The sequence below is a fragment of the Urocitellus parryii genome, chromosome 11 (assembly GCF_045843805.1).
Source record: "Urocitellus parryii isolate mUroPar1 chromosome 11, mUroPar1.hap1, whole genome shotgun sequence".
NCBI lineage: Eukaryota > Metazoa > Chordata > Mammalia > Rodentia > Sciuridae > Urocitellus > Urocitellus parryii.
In genome coordinates, this window is record NC_135541.1 from 63,299,756 (window position 1) to 63,318,008 (window position 18,253).

Here is an 18,253-nt window from a genome sequence, read left to right on the forward strand (position 1 = left end):
TCTCTTTCTGCCTGGAGTCTCAGTGGCTGGCTCATTCCTTATATATTTTTTTCATTAACCTTTACCATCATCAATATTGGCAGAAAAAAATGTACTTATAACAGAAGAAATACATTTAAAAAATGTAAAAGATATTTATTTTCTCTGAAGTTCAAACTTCACGTTTCCGGGAAGGAACTGGAGCCGTCAGGGAGTGTTGAGCTAAATGGCTTGCATGGAGTCAAATCTCCTGGCTTTTTAAGGGGTGCATTGAGGGGAGAGAAAAGGTGGGGGTGCCAGAGGAAAAGGGCTTCCTAAAACACACTGTCAGTTGGAGAGTGTGTTTTTTCCATGCATGAAAGTCCTTAGGCATATATAATTTTTATTGTCAAATAAGTCTCTGGTAATATAAAGATGACACAGGCATCTTGAAAATTAATATCTAAAATAAGTTTCTGGCCCCAGATCTTAGTGCAGAGGTTGAAGGAAAAAAAAAAACCACACAACTCATCTGACTCTGCACATGTAAATTTGTGAATGGTTGAAAGAAGAGCCTTAGCTCCTGTTTCGTTTTTTAGTTAAAATTCTTGCAACTCTGTCACTGAACATCTTGAGTTTGTTTTGCATGTCATCAACTGTATGAGATGAAGATTTTTTTTATCCTTTATTAACTATACAATCAAAGTCTCAGGCCCTGCATGATTCCCCCAAATTTGTGGCTTTCAGATCAGCAGTGCCCTACTTCAAGAAGGAAATTGCTTTCAGCCAGTATTATTCAAAGAGTCTTGTTTCCATTTTATCTTTTATTTAACGCCACTGTGTCATCTAGGGCCTGTTCACAAGGACTCCAATTATATGATAGGCAGCAACCGGTGACATTTTTCTCTCTTGTTTTCTCATCTGATGGGCCCAAGTTAAAAATTATTTTCATAAAAAATTAGAAGCCAGCATAGTGGTTGGGGCAATTTACATGATGGCTATGAAGATTTCGGTGAAAGCATTTTTTAAAAGTTCTCTCTGAAATGAAGAAGTTTGCAAAATTACCTGAAGGGTGCCTACAGCCATGGCTTAAATCACCTAAATTATCTCTCTCTTGATCCCCTGATGACTGATAGACTGATAGCAACCTGCTTTGTCTGGTGTTTGAACAAAGACCCTAGATTATATCTTGGCAGGAAAATACAAATAAGCCATGGGTTTTCTTTACTCTTGCTGCCCTGGCTCAGTCAACCTTGGACAGACACTGGTTATAAAATCCTACCCAAAAGTTGTTTGAAAAAAGTTACAAGATGATCATCCTGCAGGAATGGAAAACATTACAGAAATGTTGAGGCTTGTCTTTGCTTTTTTCTCCCCTCTACCCGGGTCTGAGCCTTGGTGATGACAACACTAAGCCCTTAGTATGGACTACATGTTGCACTTTATAGAGCTTATTAGCTCCTTGTCACAACCCTATGAAGTGAGCACCATCATTCCTACCTGACAAAGAAGCTGAGTTGTGAGAAGTTGGGCGACAAATACAAATTTACACACAGAAGAGCAGGTGAGTTCAGGGCGACACCCCAGAAAGCAAGACTGAAAAGCTACTACACCTGTGACTACTTCACAGCATTCAATACTCATGTTCAGCTATTATCTAACCACCTATCTAGGTTTCATGGAGTGCATGATCATGGTAGAAAATATCAATAGCATAAAGAAATAAAAATAAAATATTTGCATAATTGCCTCACTTGAAGACTATTCTCTTAATATCTCATTTATTCTCCTTTGGAATTCACATTTCCTTTCTCTCACTCATTTTTAGTCATTTAATATTCTACTTTTCAATTTGGCATTATGAGACTTCTAGGTCATTAAATATAATATTCTTCAAAACACTGATCTCGATGGTAACAAAATCTTCTATTAAGTAGCTGTATTTGACATATATTTATGCTGAGAAATGAGATATTTTCCTTTTGAGAAGAATAAGTATCTTATTCCCTTCTTCCCCTCACAGATACCAGCTGTGAGTATATAACTCAGACCTGGTCTGGTTAAAGTGTCACATATTTTAGTGACTTTTAGATACTCTGTGGGTATTGATAAGTTGATAAGCCTGGAGTTCTTAGAGAGAGGTCATCTAGAGTGGCCATATCATTGAGGACAGATGGCTGAGCACTGAGAGCTAGAGTCTGCCATGATGTTGCTTGATATCTAAATTGAACCTTACCTGATGGTAGTTTTAACTCTGTTTTAACACTTGTGTGAAACAATAAAATTCCTTTATTGCATGAGCAGCAAAGTCTATGACATGGTAGCACGTTTTAATGGTTAAGGAATAAAAGTGAGACCAGTATGGTAAGTGAAGTAAAGAGACTGCCAGAAAATAAATGCACAGAGACTATATGGGGCAAAAATCACACAGGAGCTCCAGGGTTTAATAAGGAATAAAGGTGTAGGACCTTTACACCAGAAAGAAATCAGTCTGTGGGGTTTCTCTGCAGATAAACGAAATGTTTTAAAAGATGACCTATCATTTTATTGGGAATGTCTGGGGGAAGCAGTGCAGAAAGAAGAATAAAAAGATGTTACAATAATCAGAGGAAAGATAAAACCTATTACCAGGATTCTGCCTAGTTACAGTGGGAAGTGGTCAGATTCTGGGTATATTTTAAGATGAAATAAATAGAATTTGTAGAAATTAACATGTTGGTGTAAAACAGAACAAGAGAGGAGTCAAGGATGATTTTATGGTTTTTTTTGCTACTAGCAATTGAAGACAGGGGCTGTTATCTGGTGAGATGGGGGAATACTCCAGGAAAACAGATTTCCAGAATGAGCAAAACCTGTTTTCCACTTGTTACGACAGAGATTCCTTTTAGTTATCTGGGTGGAGATGTTGAGATCTCCCTTAGAGATCAACATGGATATGCAGATTTCAGAACAGGAAAGGAGGCGAGGGATGTGAAGGTGGGCATTGTCAAGATAGCAATGCTATTTAAATCCCTGAGGTTAGTTAGTGAGGCAGAGGAGAGAACCCAGAACAGAGGCCTGAGTCATTCTAGCAACTGGAGGTTGAGCAGATAAGGGAGAACCAGAAAAGACTGAGAAGCCAGTGGAGTAAAAAAGCAAATTGAAGAGAGTAGTGGATGAAAGAGAACAGTGTACATTAGTTGTTATGGATGCAAACTTTGTGATCCATCTACCACCAAAACTCACACATTGAAATCATACCTCCCATTGGGATAAAATTTAGAAGAGAAACCTTTGGAAGATAGAGATAGGTTAGACCATGAGAGTGGATCCATTATGATGGGATCAATGGCCTTGCAAAAAGAGAAGAAGGTCAGGACCTTGCTTTCTCACCTCACCGTCTGACTACACAGTGAAAAGATGGCCATCTGTAACCAGGAATTGAGCCCTCACCAAATCCTGGATCTCCTGGCTCCTCAGTCTTGGAGACTTTAGCACTGTGAGCAATACACTTCTGTCATTTAAGTGACCCAATCGGTGGAATTCTGTTATGGTAGCTGAAAGTGACTACAACACTAGTAGAGAAAGTTTATGGAGAAGGAAGGAGTGACTGTCAAATACCATAGTTACTTGAATAATGATAATGAGAAAGTGCAAAAGCAAGATGATTAACGGTGGAAACAGGGACAGCTACATGGACATAGAACCAGAGAAGGCTCATGGGGTGAAGTGCTTGGTGTTTTATGCACTGTGATGCGTATCTTTCTTTTAATTTTTTTAATTTGAATTTATAGTAGTAGGAATATTGAACATGAAATTTACCCTTTTAACAAATCTTCAATACAGTATTGTTAACTACAGGTATGGTGTTGTATAGTGGATCTCTAGAGCTTATTCGTTTTGCTTACCTAAAATATAATCTTTGTTCATCTGCAGCTCCTCATTTTCCCCTTCCCCAGCCCCTGGCAATCACCATTCCCTTCTTTAGATAACTCAGCATGTGTTCTTCTGTAACTGGCTTGTTAGACTTAGCACAATGTCCTCGAGGTTCATCCATATTATTGTATTTTGTGGAATGCAGGTAAATGTAGGTCAATATAAGGATAAGGCCATCTTAAAATTCTTAATGATTTAATCTTTGAATTTCTGTTTTATAAGAAGTCCCATGGGGCGCTGGGGTGTTAACTTGAGACCAGGGACCTCAGTTCATATATGTTTTGCCTCCCTGGGTTTTTCTGCTTTCTGATGAGAAATTTTAAGCTGTCACTCACACATCTCCGATTGACTGCTGCCACAATCACCCCCTGCCTCCAGCAGGGTCCTGGGTATAGAGAAGGTAGAATCGGGCACATGCCCTCTGTGTTGAATGTCAGGGTGGAGTCTTAGACACTCACTTGTGAGTATCTTTGTTTGAGGGCAGTGACACTATATGACAAATTCAAAGCTTTACGAGAGAAACCTAGGTTTAGAAAAAAACAAGATCATTCCTGTTTTGTGAAAAAAAGGGCCCCTTAATTTCATTTTGGACCAGATCCCACAAATTATGCGACCAGTCTTACATGAAAAATTCATTTCAATACTTTAAGGAATGAATACATAGTTAGAATATAAAAAGGGCAAGAATAAACTGCTTTCATGTGAAGAAGGATTTTTGAAGTTAGACTAGAATGAATGTGCACTTTGTTCTATTTCTTTGTTGGGAAAGGATGGGTTAATTTTGAGTATTTTTGAATGTCAGTGGGTGGGAATCAATGGATAGGGAGATAATAGGGAATCGAGAACTGATGGAACAAAGCACTGGAGAGGAAAGAGAAGACAGAAGGGTCTCACCATTTTGGATTCCTTCAGGCAGAATGGAAGCATATTTAATACTAAGTAACCAGTGGATAGACTGGCTGAGCATCTTTCTTCAGGAAGTGCTAAAGAGGTAGAGAACAGCTAAAATAAAACTTACACTCAGAAAATGGATGGCAATGTTTGAAAAGGAGTGTGAAGGTAGACCAATCTCAAAGACTGGAGTGGATGAAAACGCAAGTTTATGACCTGGGGCCTGAATATATTCATCCCTTTAAAACAACAACAACAAAAATCATTATGAGAAACAAGGAGCAAAGGAAAAGGATGGGGGGGGGTGGTTAAAGAGAGAAGTCACGTTTGAGAGAGGTGTTCCAGGCAGTGGGGGGCTCCGTGGGAGGTGCTGTGGCATGCATTTGCAGTAGTCTGGGGCTTTGCACTTAGCAGATGTTTGGCAAAAAAATTGGCTGAACAAATCTGCAATCGGGTGGCCCCATTTTGGAACATTAAGTAGTTTCTGTAAATGCACAAGAGTAGGGATGACTGGTGTGCATAGACACCCATGGCTGCAAATTGGCATGACTGAAAATGGCAGGCCTCTGCCCATTTCTAACAGACTCACATTCTGTGATTCTCGTCTTCACAATCTTCACTCCAAACACTACTTGCCACTCACGATTCTTCAAAAGCACAGTGGTTTCTTCACCTACTTCTACATTTGCACATGCATGTAACTCCTTCCCAGCTTAAAGAGCTCTCTGGGCTCAAAGTCCAAGTCCAGCTTCTATGAAACCACCTCCAGCAATGATTTACATAGTTGTGTTGTCACAGTAACTTACACATAACTCCATAATTAGAACTCGTATATGCTATTTTAGTTAAATTTTTATTTTTTTTTCCCCACTATAGTACAAGATCACTAAGTGTGGACATGTGCATGTAGCCCAGGTATGTAATTCAGGACATAAAGTAGATGCTCAATAATAATTATTTCTGGACTGACTGATTCATTGGCTACATGAATGAGACGTCAATTAATCCTTGAAAAGGAGGAGAATGAAACTCAAAAGACAACCTGGGAAGGAGGAACTAGAGTGACAGCAATGGGCATTTGCTGTTTATTCCCATCCTTTATCTTACTGACAGAAATATTTTTTTAGAAAGTGAATACCTTTCCCATGGCTTCTCCATGTCGTGAATACCATCTCAAATTTAATTGACTTCACTTTCAATGTGGAAGAATTCAACCTGCCACTGGCAGCCATCTTGAAGAGCCACCCTGAAGAGTGAACCAAGCAGCACAGAGCAGGATCTGTCACACATTTCCTCTAAGTATTTTTGTTTGTTTGTTTGTTTTGTTTTTTTCTGGTTGCATACACTCACTCTTCATTGCTCAAAGTGTTTGGTGTTGGGTGCTGTATTATCTAGAGCACAGACATTCTACCTGAATCAGAATCATGCTAGTCTTCTCACAGGGTTTGGAGCCAGAGAGAATCCCAGTTCTTAGGATTTGACTCAATGAAAATAAGTTCTGGGGATCAGTAGGATGTGATGACCATGATTGCCATTGTCTTGTGACCTATCTGCAGCTGGACCTCCGATACAGGTTAAGACTCAGGCCTTCTTCTGCCTGTGCTTTTTTGAGTTCAGACCTGTGCAATTCTCTGTTCTAATTCACTGGCACATTCAGGACGGGTTCATCTCTTTGATATATATATCAAAGAGTTTTTGGAGACTCATGTGAGAGGGGCAAGTAAAATTTTAAGTAGAATAATTTTTAGCATTGGAGGATATTGAGGTTTTGAACATAGTCTAGTCCGTATGTATTTGATACTATTACTAATAAAACTAGCCCCACTGCTGCTTCACATGCTGCAAATACTAATAGTACAATAGTATAATTGCCAGAGAATAAGATTGAGAGAAAGAGAGAAATAGATACAGTATGGAGATAGATTTCTGTCTTTCGCTTTTAATTCTGAGAAAAAAAAAAAAAACTGTGTGTGTGTGTGTGTGTGTGTGTGTGTTATGTGCATCACTGACCCAGTGAAACGAATTGAGATATATTACATATTTTCAATACACACAAATGTCTAAAAACCCATCCCCTTGGGTAAAATTTAAATAAACCATGCTAGTTCACATAGCTTTCAAATCTTCATCTGAGTATCTTAGCTTGGACAAAGAACAGAGCGCAGGGCACTGACTGCTTCTTTGTCAGTGATCACCTTTCCCAAGCCCCTTCTTGTATCCATTACCATGTCAAACCCTGTGGGCTGCCAGCCCTCCTGTCAGAGCTCGGCTAACCTTATCTCCTGCTCCTGCTGAAACATTGCCAAGGGTGGGTGATGGCTGTCCCTGCAGGGCCTTCTTTTTTTACTACTGACTCTTCCTCTCTGCCACTTCCCCGAAGCATCCTGGTAACTCTTCCACCAAAAAAAAAAAAAAAAAAAAAAAAAAAACACCAAGGGGCACAGGCTTAGAGGTATTATCTGTGACATTTCAGAAGGGAGAAAAGAGTTGAAAATGTTTTTTGCTCTCTTTCCCTGTCTCTCCAGAGAGGACATTGGTAGAACCTTTGAAACAGTAAATAAACTTGAAATCTCCTGTGTTCAAAGGCTCTCTGGCTAGTCACAGAAGCATGTTCCCTGGCACAGTCTCCAAATGCCTGCTCAGAGGAAGGTTCAACTACCTCCTCAGGCAAGTCCTGAGTAATTCCCAGCTGTGAGAGCTGTAAACCCTTCTTTTCTTCTCCCTCCACAGAGGAGAGCTTCCTAGATGTAATAACCTTTGACCCAGACTGGAGTGCAACATGATTCCCTTCTGAGAGGGTCCTTGGAAGTCTCCTTGCTACAGGGAATGCCTAATAGCCCTGTTCAGCTTGATCGACAGCTATTTTGCCATCATGCTTAATACGGTTTGTCTAAAACAGGTATCTTTTTCTTTTTTCTGATGAAGGAAATTGGCATATCGTATGTCGGCAGCTTTTAAAATTTGAATATGAGGTGAAAATTAAGAAGAGTATTAAAAGGAACTCTGATATCCATCCTCCCCAAATTGTTATTGTAGTCGTTCTCACCCTTCCAAACACTGTCACATATCCATTATGCTGTCACGGATCAGTGTACAATTGACAGAGAATAAGATTGAGACAGTCCATCAATCTAATGTCACACCGTGTAATAAAAGTCTACAGAAACCCTGTAAATGCTAGTTACACAGCCAGATACAGCTCCAAAGTGCCGATCGGTATAAAATGTTCTAAATGGCTATAAATAGGTAATATGTCCTAAGGAAAATCTGACTCCTTAGTAGTATTGAAAAGAGAAAATAGCAGAAATTACAGATTATTACCAATGGAAATAAGGCCAGAAGGGCACTTGCATGAGGAGATGGGTCTAGGGAGATAAATGAAAAGGAGATAACCCTATGTCAAACAATATTTCTGATTCACTATTTATAATGGACTATGTGCTTAAGGCCTTTTTGAGTACAGGAGAAAAAATTACAATCTTCACTGAAATCACAAAAATTTAAAAATCTTATCTATCTAGTCAATTCTTCACTTGGAAAAGTTTCCGTACTTGATGAAAAGCTGATTTACAATTAGTTCATTTTATTTACTGATTTATTAAAACCTAAAATTAAATTAATTGCCTACAGGTATCAGAGTATTTCACTATTATTCTATAAGGAATGGTTTCTCCTTTTAAAATAGTTTGTTGGATTGTAGTTCACTTTTGGTGATTGTCTACTTATAAGTACTCTGATAATCTCATAAACAATGATCACATATGAAGATAGAATTAGAAATTTGTGGGGAGACTAAAAATATGTGCTAACAGATGTGTATTGCCTCTTCAAACATCCAGACAATGGATTGAGGGAGATTGACAATATCATGGCTGTTAGAGCATCAGCTTTCAATGTCTGTAACCAAAAAATGCACTTACATTTAAGTAAACCAATGTAGTCAGCTCTTTTGGTCCATGAGGATACACTGATTTAACATTCACCCCCTGAATATCATTTAAATAAACGCTTCATCATTTGTTTAGCCTAGCAATTTCATAAAAGATGCACTACATTTTAAAGTTACGTGATGTATCAATCAGTGCTCTCCAAAGAAATAGAAATAATTTAAGTCTCAAAAGCAGAATTTATCTTTCAAAGGTAAGGAGATTTCTAAATTGTAATTAACATTGATGGATTTCTAAAAGGATTTTCATTTAACACCCAATAAGATGTGTCTAATTTTGTTTTCTTATATCCTTGTTAAATGTTCCTGTATTTTTGTCAATCTGATAGATGAAAACATGGCTTACTTCACATTCCCTTGACCTATAACTAAGAAAAGTATATTTTATGTGTTTTTTATATATTGTCCATTTTTTTTATAAGATGCTCTTAAAATAATGCACAAAGGTTAATTTGGAGTCAGACCCAAAACAATGAAAATGTTGCTCATAAGACATCCAAGTCAGAAAGAAAGAAATTTGTTCCCAGATATCATTTTTGCGGGGTGAAGGGGATACTGGAGATTAAACCCAGAGGTGCTTTACCACTGAACTACATGATCAGCTCTTTTTATTTTTATTTTTCAAAATTTGAGACAAGATATCTCTATGTTGTCCAGGCTGACCTTGAACTTGTGATTCTTCTGTCCCAACCCTATGTGTCACCAGGATTACAGGTGTGTGCCCTGCACCCAGCCATGATTTTTTTTATCCTAAAAATGACAAAACCAAAAACAACTAAAAATCCCACCCAAAACTTTCCAGAACTAATAATCAAATTGGATAATGTTTCAGTTTCCAAAATAACACATAAAAATTAATTATTTCTCTACAATAACAATGAAATGACCAAAAATAACTTAAGAATACAGGACCAATTATAGTATTGTAAAAAACAATAAAATACTTAGGAATAAATTTAACCAAGAAGATGAAAGATTGGTAAACTGGAAACTATAAGGGATTGATGAAAGAAATTGAAGAAGGCACATATACATGGAAAGATATCCTGGGTCTGTGGGTTGGAAGAATTAATATTATTAAAGTGTGCAAGCTACTTAGAGTGATCTAGAGATTTAATGTAGTTCCTATCCAAATTCTAATGCCATTTTTCATAGAAACAGAAGATGCTAAAATTCTTATGATACTACAAAAGACTCTGATAGTGAAAGCAAGCTTAAGGAAACAGAAAAAAAAAAGCTAGAGGAAAAGTCATCACACTTTTGATTTCAAACTATATTAACAAGCTGTAGTAAAGAAACCACTGTGGCACTGGAAAAAAATTAAAAAAAAAAAGAACAACCACAACAATAAAAAACAGACACTATAATCTCTTTGATAAATGGTGCTGGGGCATAAGAGCCCAGGCCCAGATCAGGCCCAAGACTGCCCCACCACCACCACACAAAGTGGAGAATCACACTGTGGCTCCTCATTTACCAAGAGCCGCTCTCCCAGCCCTCCTCCATCTTGCGATGCTATAGTGATCACCATAACCTTCCACATGTTGTAACCTCCACCTTGGGACAACAGACAGGGCCTAGAGGCAGCTGGCCTCCACAGCATGGCCCGCCACAGCACTACATCTCTGAAAAGGCAGCCCAAAAGCATTGTAAGCCTCACCCTTTTAGCCCCATTGCTGAAAGTGAGTGCACCCATCTTGGGTCACCCCATTGTTACCTTGAGTTATCTCCACTACCACTGCCACCATCTTTAATCATCATAGAACACTGGTCAGGGACTGGAAGCCCAATACCAAGGTCAGGTACAGGTAATCTGCAGGGACACTATAAGATTAGAGGGTATAAACTGCAATACCTCAAATCTGCATTACAAGAAAGGCAGATACATAGACAACATAAAAAAAAAAAAACAAGGGAAGAAAGTGCCCCAAATAAACCGAGATACTACAAGGATGGAATCCATTGATGTCACAGTTGATGAAATGTCAGAGAAGGAGTTCAGAATGTACATAACTAAAATGATTTGTGAATTAAAGAAGAGAGCAAATGCAGGCAATCCTTGATCACATCAACAAAGAGATAAGGGAGCACTTACAGGTAGCAAAAGATTACTTCAAGAAAGAGATAGAGATTCTGAAAAAAAAATTAGAAATTCTTGAAATGAAAGAAACAATAAATAAAAAAAAACTCAACAGAAAGCATCACCAACAGACCAGATCACTTGGAAGACAGAACCTCAAAAAATGAAAACAAAATATATGATCTTGTGATCTTGAAAATAAAGTTGACCACACAGTGAAGATGGTAAGAATCCATGAAGAGAACATCCAAGAATTATGGGATAGCATCAAAAGACCTAATCTAAGATTTATTGGGAAGGAGGAAAACACAGAGATTCAAACCAAAGGAATGCACAATCTCTTCAGTGAAATAATATCAGAAAATTTCTCAAATATGAAGAATGAATTGGAAAAATCAAATACAAGATGATTATAGGACACCAAATGTACAAAATTACAACAGATCTACACCAAGGCACATTATAATGAAATGCCTAGCATATAGAATAAGGTTAGAATCTTAAAAGCTGCAAGAGAGAAGAATCAGATTATATATAAGGGGATTAATTCAGATCTCAGCAGATTTTTCAATCCACACCCTTAAAGCCAGGAGATCTTCGAACAACATATACCAAGTTCTGAAAGAAAATGGATGCCAACCAAGAATCTTATATCCAGCAAAATTAAGCTTTAGATTTGATAATGAAATAAAAACCTTTCAGGTTAAACAAAAGCTAAAAGAATTTACAGTAAGAAAGGCTGCACTACAGAGCATTCTCAACAAAATATTTCAGTAGAGGAAATGAAAAACAGCAATAAAAATCAGCAAAGGGAGGAAATAAACTAAAGGAAAGGCCAGTCAAAGGAGAAACCAAGTCAAGTTAAAAACCAAAAATGAACAAAATGACTGAGAATACAAATCATATTTAAATAATAACCCAGAATGTGCCTAAACTCATCAATTAAAAGACATAGACTGGCAGATTGGATTTAAAAAAAGACCCAGCAATATGTTCCCTTCAAGAGACTCATCTCATAGGAAAAGACATCCAAAGACTGAAGGTAAAAGGGTGGGAAAAACATATAGTTCACATGGACCACATAAACAAGCAGGAATTTCCATCCTCATATCAGATAAATTGGACTTCAAACCAAAGTTAGTGAAAAGGGATAAAGAAGATATTTCATACTGCTCAAGGGAGTCATACATCAACAAGACACAACAATCATAAATATCTATGCCCCAAACAGTGGGGCATCTCTGCAAATGCTTCTCAACTATAAGAATCAAATACACCACAACACAATAATACTAGGTGACTTTAATACACCTCTCTCAACACTGGATAAACCTTCAAACAAAAACTGAATAAGGAAACTATAGAATTTAATAAAACATTCAATAATTTAGACTTAACAGATATACAGAGAATATTCCATCCATCAATGAGCAAATATGCTTTCTTCTTAGCAGCACATGGATCCTTCTCCAAAATAAACCATATGTTATGCCACAAAGCAAGTCTTAGCAAATATAAAACAATAGAGATACTACCCTGCATCCTATCTGACCATAATGGAATGAAATTAAAAATCAATGATAAAATAAAAATAGAAGCTACTCCAGCTCCTGGAGACTAAACAATATGCTATTGAATGATGCATGGATAAAAGAAGAAATCAGAAAAGAGTTAAAATTTCTTAGTGGTAAATGAGAACTCTGATATAATTTATAAAAATCTCTGGGACACTTTGAAGACAGTACTATGAAGAAAAAGTTCATTGAACTAAGCTCATTCATTAAAAAATAAAAAGTAAAAAATAAATGACCTGATATTACATCTCAAAGCCCTAGAAAAAGAAGAACAAACCAATACCGAAAGTAGTAGAAGACAGAAAATAATTAAAATCAGGGTGGAAATCAATGAAATTGAAACAAAAGAAACAATCCAAAAAACTGCAAAACAAAAAGCTGGTTTTATGAAAAAATAAATAAAGCTGACAAACCCTCAGCCACCCTAACAAAAAGAAAGAGAGAGAAAACTCAAATTACTAAAATTCAGGATGAAAAAGTAAATATCACAACAGACAATACTGAAATACAGATGACACTTAAAAACTATTTTGAAAATTTATACTCCAGTAAAATAGAAAACCTCTAAAACATCAACAAATTTCTACAGGTATATGATTAACCCAAACTGAGTCAGAAGGACATACACAATTTAAACAGATCAATTTCAAGCAAGGAAATAGAAGATGCTACAAAAAGCCTACCAATTAAGAAAAGCATAGGACCAGACAGATTCTAAGCTGAGTTCTACAAGACCTAAAAAGAAGAATTAATACCAATACTTCTCAAATTATTACATGAAATATAAAATGAAGGTACCCTTTCAAACTCCTTCTAGGAGGCTAATATCATCCTAATACCAAAACCAGACAGAGAAACATCAAGGGAAGAAAATTTCAGACCAGTATCCCTGATGAACATAGATGCAAAAATTCTCAATGAAATTCTGCAAAAAGCATACAAAAATATATTTAAAAATAGTGAACCATGATCAAGTGGGGTTCATTTCAAGGATGCAAGGTTGGTTCAACATATGGAAATTAATAAATGTAATCAATAGACTTAAAGATAAGAATCATGGGTTTATATCGATTAATGTAGAGAAATAATTTGACAAAATACAGCACCCTTTCATGTTCAAAACACTAGAAAAACTAGGGATAGGAGGAACATACCTCAACACTGTAAAAGTTATTTATGCTAAACCCAAGGTCAACATACTAAATGGAGAAAAATTGGAAGCATTCCTTCTAAACACTAGAACAAGACAAGAATGCCCTCTTTCACCACTTCTATTAAACATAGCCCTTGAAACTCTAGCCAGAGCAATTCAACAGACCAAAAATAAATAAATAAATAGATACAAATAGGAAAAGATGAACTCAAACTATCATTATTTGCCAATGACATGATTCTATACTTAGAGGATCCAAAAAACTCCACCAGAAAACTTCTAGAATTAAAAACTGAATTCAGCAAAGTAGCAGGGTATAAAATCAATACCCATAAATACAATCTATTTCTATATATCAGTGATGAATCCTCTGAAAGAGAAATTAGGAAAACTACTCCATTCACAATAGCCTCAAAAAAAATTGAGAATCAATTTAACAATAGAGGTAAAAGACCTCTACAATGAAAATTATAGAACATTAAATAAAGAAATAAAAAATGATCATAGAAGATGGAAAAATCTCCCATCTTCTTTGGTAAAATTAATATTGTCAAAATGGCCATAGTATTCAAAGCTATATACAGATTCAATGTGATTCTAATTAACCTAGTGTCATTTCTTATAGAAATAGAAAAAGCAATCATGAATTTCGCTTGGAAAAAATAAGAGATCCAGAATAGCCAAAGCAATCGTTAGCAAGAAGAGTGAAACAAGAGACATCACCATACTAGACCTTAAACTATACTACAAAGCTATATTAACAAAAATGGCATGGTATGAACACCAAAATAGACATTTAGACCAATGGTACAGAATAGAAGAAACAGAGACAAACCCACATAAATACAGTTACCACATACTAGACAAGAACACCAAAAATATACATTGGAGAAAAGACAGCCTCTTTGACAAATGGTGCTGGAAGAACTGGAAATCTATATGCAGCAAAATGAAAACAAACCCCTATCTCTCACCATGCACAAAACTCAAATTAAATTGGATCAAGGATCCAGGAATTAGACCAGAGACCATGCATCTAAAGAGGAAAAAGTAGGCCCAAATCTTCATCATGTTGGATTAGACTCTGACTTCCTTAATAAGACTCCTAAAACATAAGAAATAAAATCAAGAATCAACCAATGGGTTGGAATCAAAATAAAAATGCTTCTTCTCACAAAAGGAAACAATCAATAAGGTGAAGAGAGAGCCTACATTTTAGGGAGTAATTTTTTTCTACACACACATCAGATAGAGCACTAATCTCCAGGATATATAAACAACTCAAAAAACTTAACACACACACACACAAAAAAAAAAAAACAAACAAACAACTATTTCAATAAGTAGGCTAAGAAGCTGAACAGACATATCTCTGAAGAATATATATAATCTATCAACAAATATATGAAAAAATGCTCAATATCTCTGGTAATTAAAGAAATGCAAAATCTAAACTATTCTAAGATTTCATCTCACACCAGTCAGAATGGCAGTTATAAGAATAAAAACAACAATAAGTGTTGGTGAGGATGTAGGGGAAAAGGCACACTCATACATTGCTGGTGAGACTGCAAATTGGTGCAACCAATCTGGAAAGCTGTATGGAGATTACTTGAAAATCTAGGAATGGAACCATCATTTGACCCAGCTATCCCACTTCTCAGTCTATACCCAAAGTATATAAAAACAGCATACTACAGTAACGCAGCCACTTCAATGTTTATACCTGTATAATTCAGAATAGCTAAACTGTAGCAGCAATCTAGATGCCCTTCAATAGATGAATGGATAAAGAACCTGTGGTATATATACACACAATGGAATATTACTTAGCATTAAAAGAGGAAAAAAATGATGATATTTGCAGGTCATTTTTTTTTTTTTGGATGGAGTTGGAGAATATCATGCTAAGCAAAGTAAGCCAATCCCAAAAAAACAAAGGCAGAATGTTTTCTCTGATAAATGGATGCTTATCCATAATGGGGTGGGGGGTGGAGAATGGAGTAACATTGATTGGGCCAAGTGAAGGGAGGGAAGGAGAGGGAGCATGGGATTAGGAAAGATGATGAAATGAGACAAATATCTATACCCTATACATGTCATATACATGTATGACTGCACATGTTGTACAACTCTACATGGTGTACAACCAGAGAAATAAAAAGTTGTGCTCCATTTGTGTACAATGAATCAAAAAGCTTTCTGGGGTCATGTGTAACTGATTAGAACTAATAAAAAATAAATTAAAATGATGAGCACAATACAAAGAATAATAAAATTATATTCTTATAAAGTAAACCAAAATAGACTTAGCATTTAAATTTAAGAGCCAAACCCATAAAACTACTAGAAGAAAATAAGGAAAAGTCACATTGACATTGGTATCAGTAATGATTTTTTGGATTCGACTCCAAAAGCACAGGTAACAAAAGAAAAATAAACAAGTTGGACTGCATCAAACTAAAAAGCTACACATAGTGAAAGAATTAGTCAAAAATATGAAAATACAGAATGAGAGAAAATATTTATAAATTACAATCCTGGTCATATGTAAATATATACAGCATAAAATGAACTTAAGCAAATAGCAACAAAAACCACTTAAATGCAGAAGATACAAAGTAGGCAACAGATACATGAAAAGGTGCTCAGCATCGTCAACCTGATGCAAATCAAACCACAATAAGACATTACTGAATGCCCATCAGAGTAGCTGTTACTAACAAATAGTTATCAGCTGGAGTGTGGAGAAAGCGGAGCCCTGTACACTATTGGCAGGTAAGTGAATTGGTGTAGCCATATGGAAAATAGTACAAAGTTTCTTCAGAAAGTTTAAAATAGAACTACTGTCTAACCTAGTAATGTCACTTTTTAGTGTACATCTAGAGGCAAGAAAACCAGTATATCTGCACCCCCATATTTTTGCATTGTCATTTACAGTAGCCAGGACATATAAACAACCTAAGTATCTTTTAATGGATGAATGAATAAAAAAGTCACACACACAAAAAAAAAAAAAAGAAAGAAATTTTCAGCCATAAAAAAAGGATATCTTGCCATTTGCAACAGCATGACTGAATGTGGAGGATATTATATAAAGTGAAATAAGCCAAACACAGAAATACAAATATTGCACAATTTACTTATATGTAGAAATGTAAAAAAAGTTGGAGCTCATAGAAGCAGAGAGTAGAACAGAAGATGTCAAAATCTGGAGGGAGAAGAAATGAGAAGATATTGTTCAAAGGGTCAAACTTTAGCTATAAGATGAATAAGTTCGAAAGATCTAATTTTTTTTCATTAGATTTTTTACTTCTATGACTGACAAGAACAATTTTAGAGGAGAAAAAGTGTATTTAGGGGCTCACAGTTTCAGAGCGCTGAGTCCACAGATGACCAAGTCCAAGTCCTTGGCTCTGGACTGGAGGGGAGGCAGAACATCATAACAGAAGGATGTGAAGGAAGAAATCAACTGGAAACATGGTGTCAAGAAGCTGAGAGAGATAGGGCTGGGGGACTCCCCTCATCATAAACAAAATACATACCCCAAAGGGTATGTACCTCTTCCAGCCACACCTACCTGCCTACATTTTCTACTCAGTTATTTCCTATCAGTGAATAATGCACTGATTGTTTAACATTCTCATAACCTGATCATTCTACCTCTAAACTCTTCTGCATTTTCTCACACATGAGCTTTTAGGGGATACCTAGTATGAAAACCATAATACTAACATAAAATTCAATGGCTATAGTTAGTGATACTTGTCCTAGTCATTTTACTTTGGTTAATAACAGAGCATCATAAAATGGTTGGTATGAATGAAAGAAGTTTATTTCAGCTCAAGGTCCTGAGCCAAGGTCGATGGGTGACGTGTGGTGATGGCCTTTATGCTGGCAGAATCCAGAATCCAGAGGAGGCACAGGATATCATATAATAAGAGGCAGCATGCCAGAGACCCTGTAACAACAGCTTGTATGGCAGACCCACTCTCAAGATAATCCACTAATCACATAAACAGATAAACTCATCCAGGAGGACAAAGCCCTATGTATTTCTTAAAGGTCTCACCTCAATTTCCAAAAATGGGAATTAAATTTCAATATGAATTTCAGAGGGGACAAAACATAAACCAAATCATAGCAATGGAATAAAATGTTATTGTTTAGTAAAAATTAGCTAGAAGTGTAGATCATACCAGTTCTCACAACACACACACACACACACACACACACACACACACACACACACACGACAGCAGAATGCATTATACTTCTTATTACACATATAGAGTACACTTTTTCAGATCTTTGTATCTAGAATATGTTCATGCCAATTCATGCCTCTATACATGTTAATTAATGTTAAATAATTTGTGTTATATTTTTACAACATATGTGAATATAAGTCACAATTTAATACATAAAAATGTTTTTTTCCTATTTTACCTTAACAAACCTGAAAATAAAATTTTAAAAATGTCACTCATGGAAAAAAAGAATAATTATATTTTGGACAAAAATTATATCAAACTATATGCAGTGCCATTATAGAGGGAAAACTTCCCTTGATGTTCTTAATTTCTGTAACTGGCAAAAGATAGATTCATAGGAGAAAAGGCATAGAGATTTTATTGATATTTTAACTATTACATGCATGAAAGCCATGCAGAAAAGAAGTTAGGTCTAGAAGTTTATATGCTATTTAAACAAAGGGTGTTAAATTGTGGGAAAGT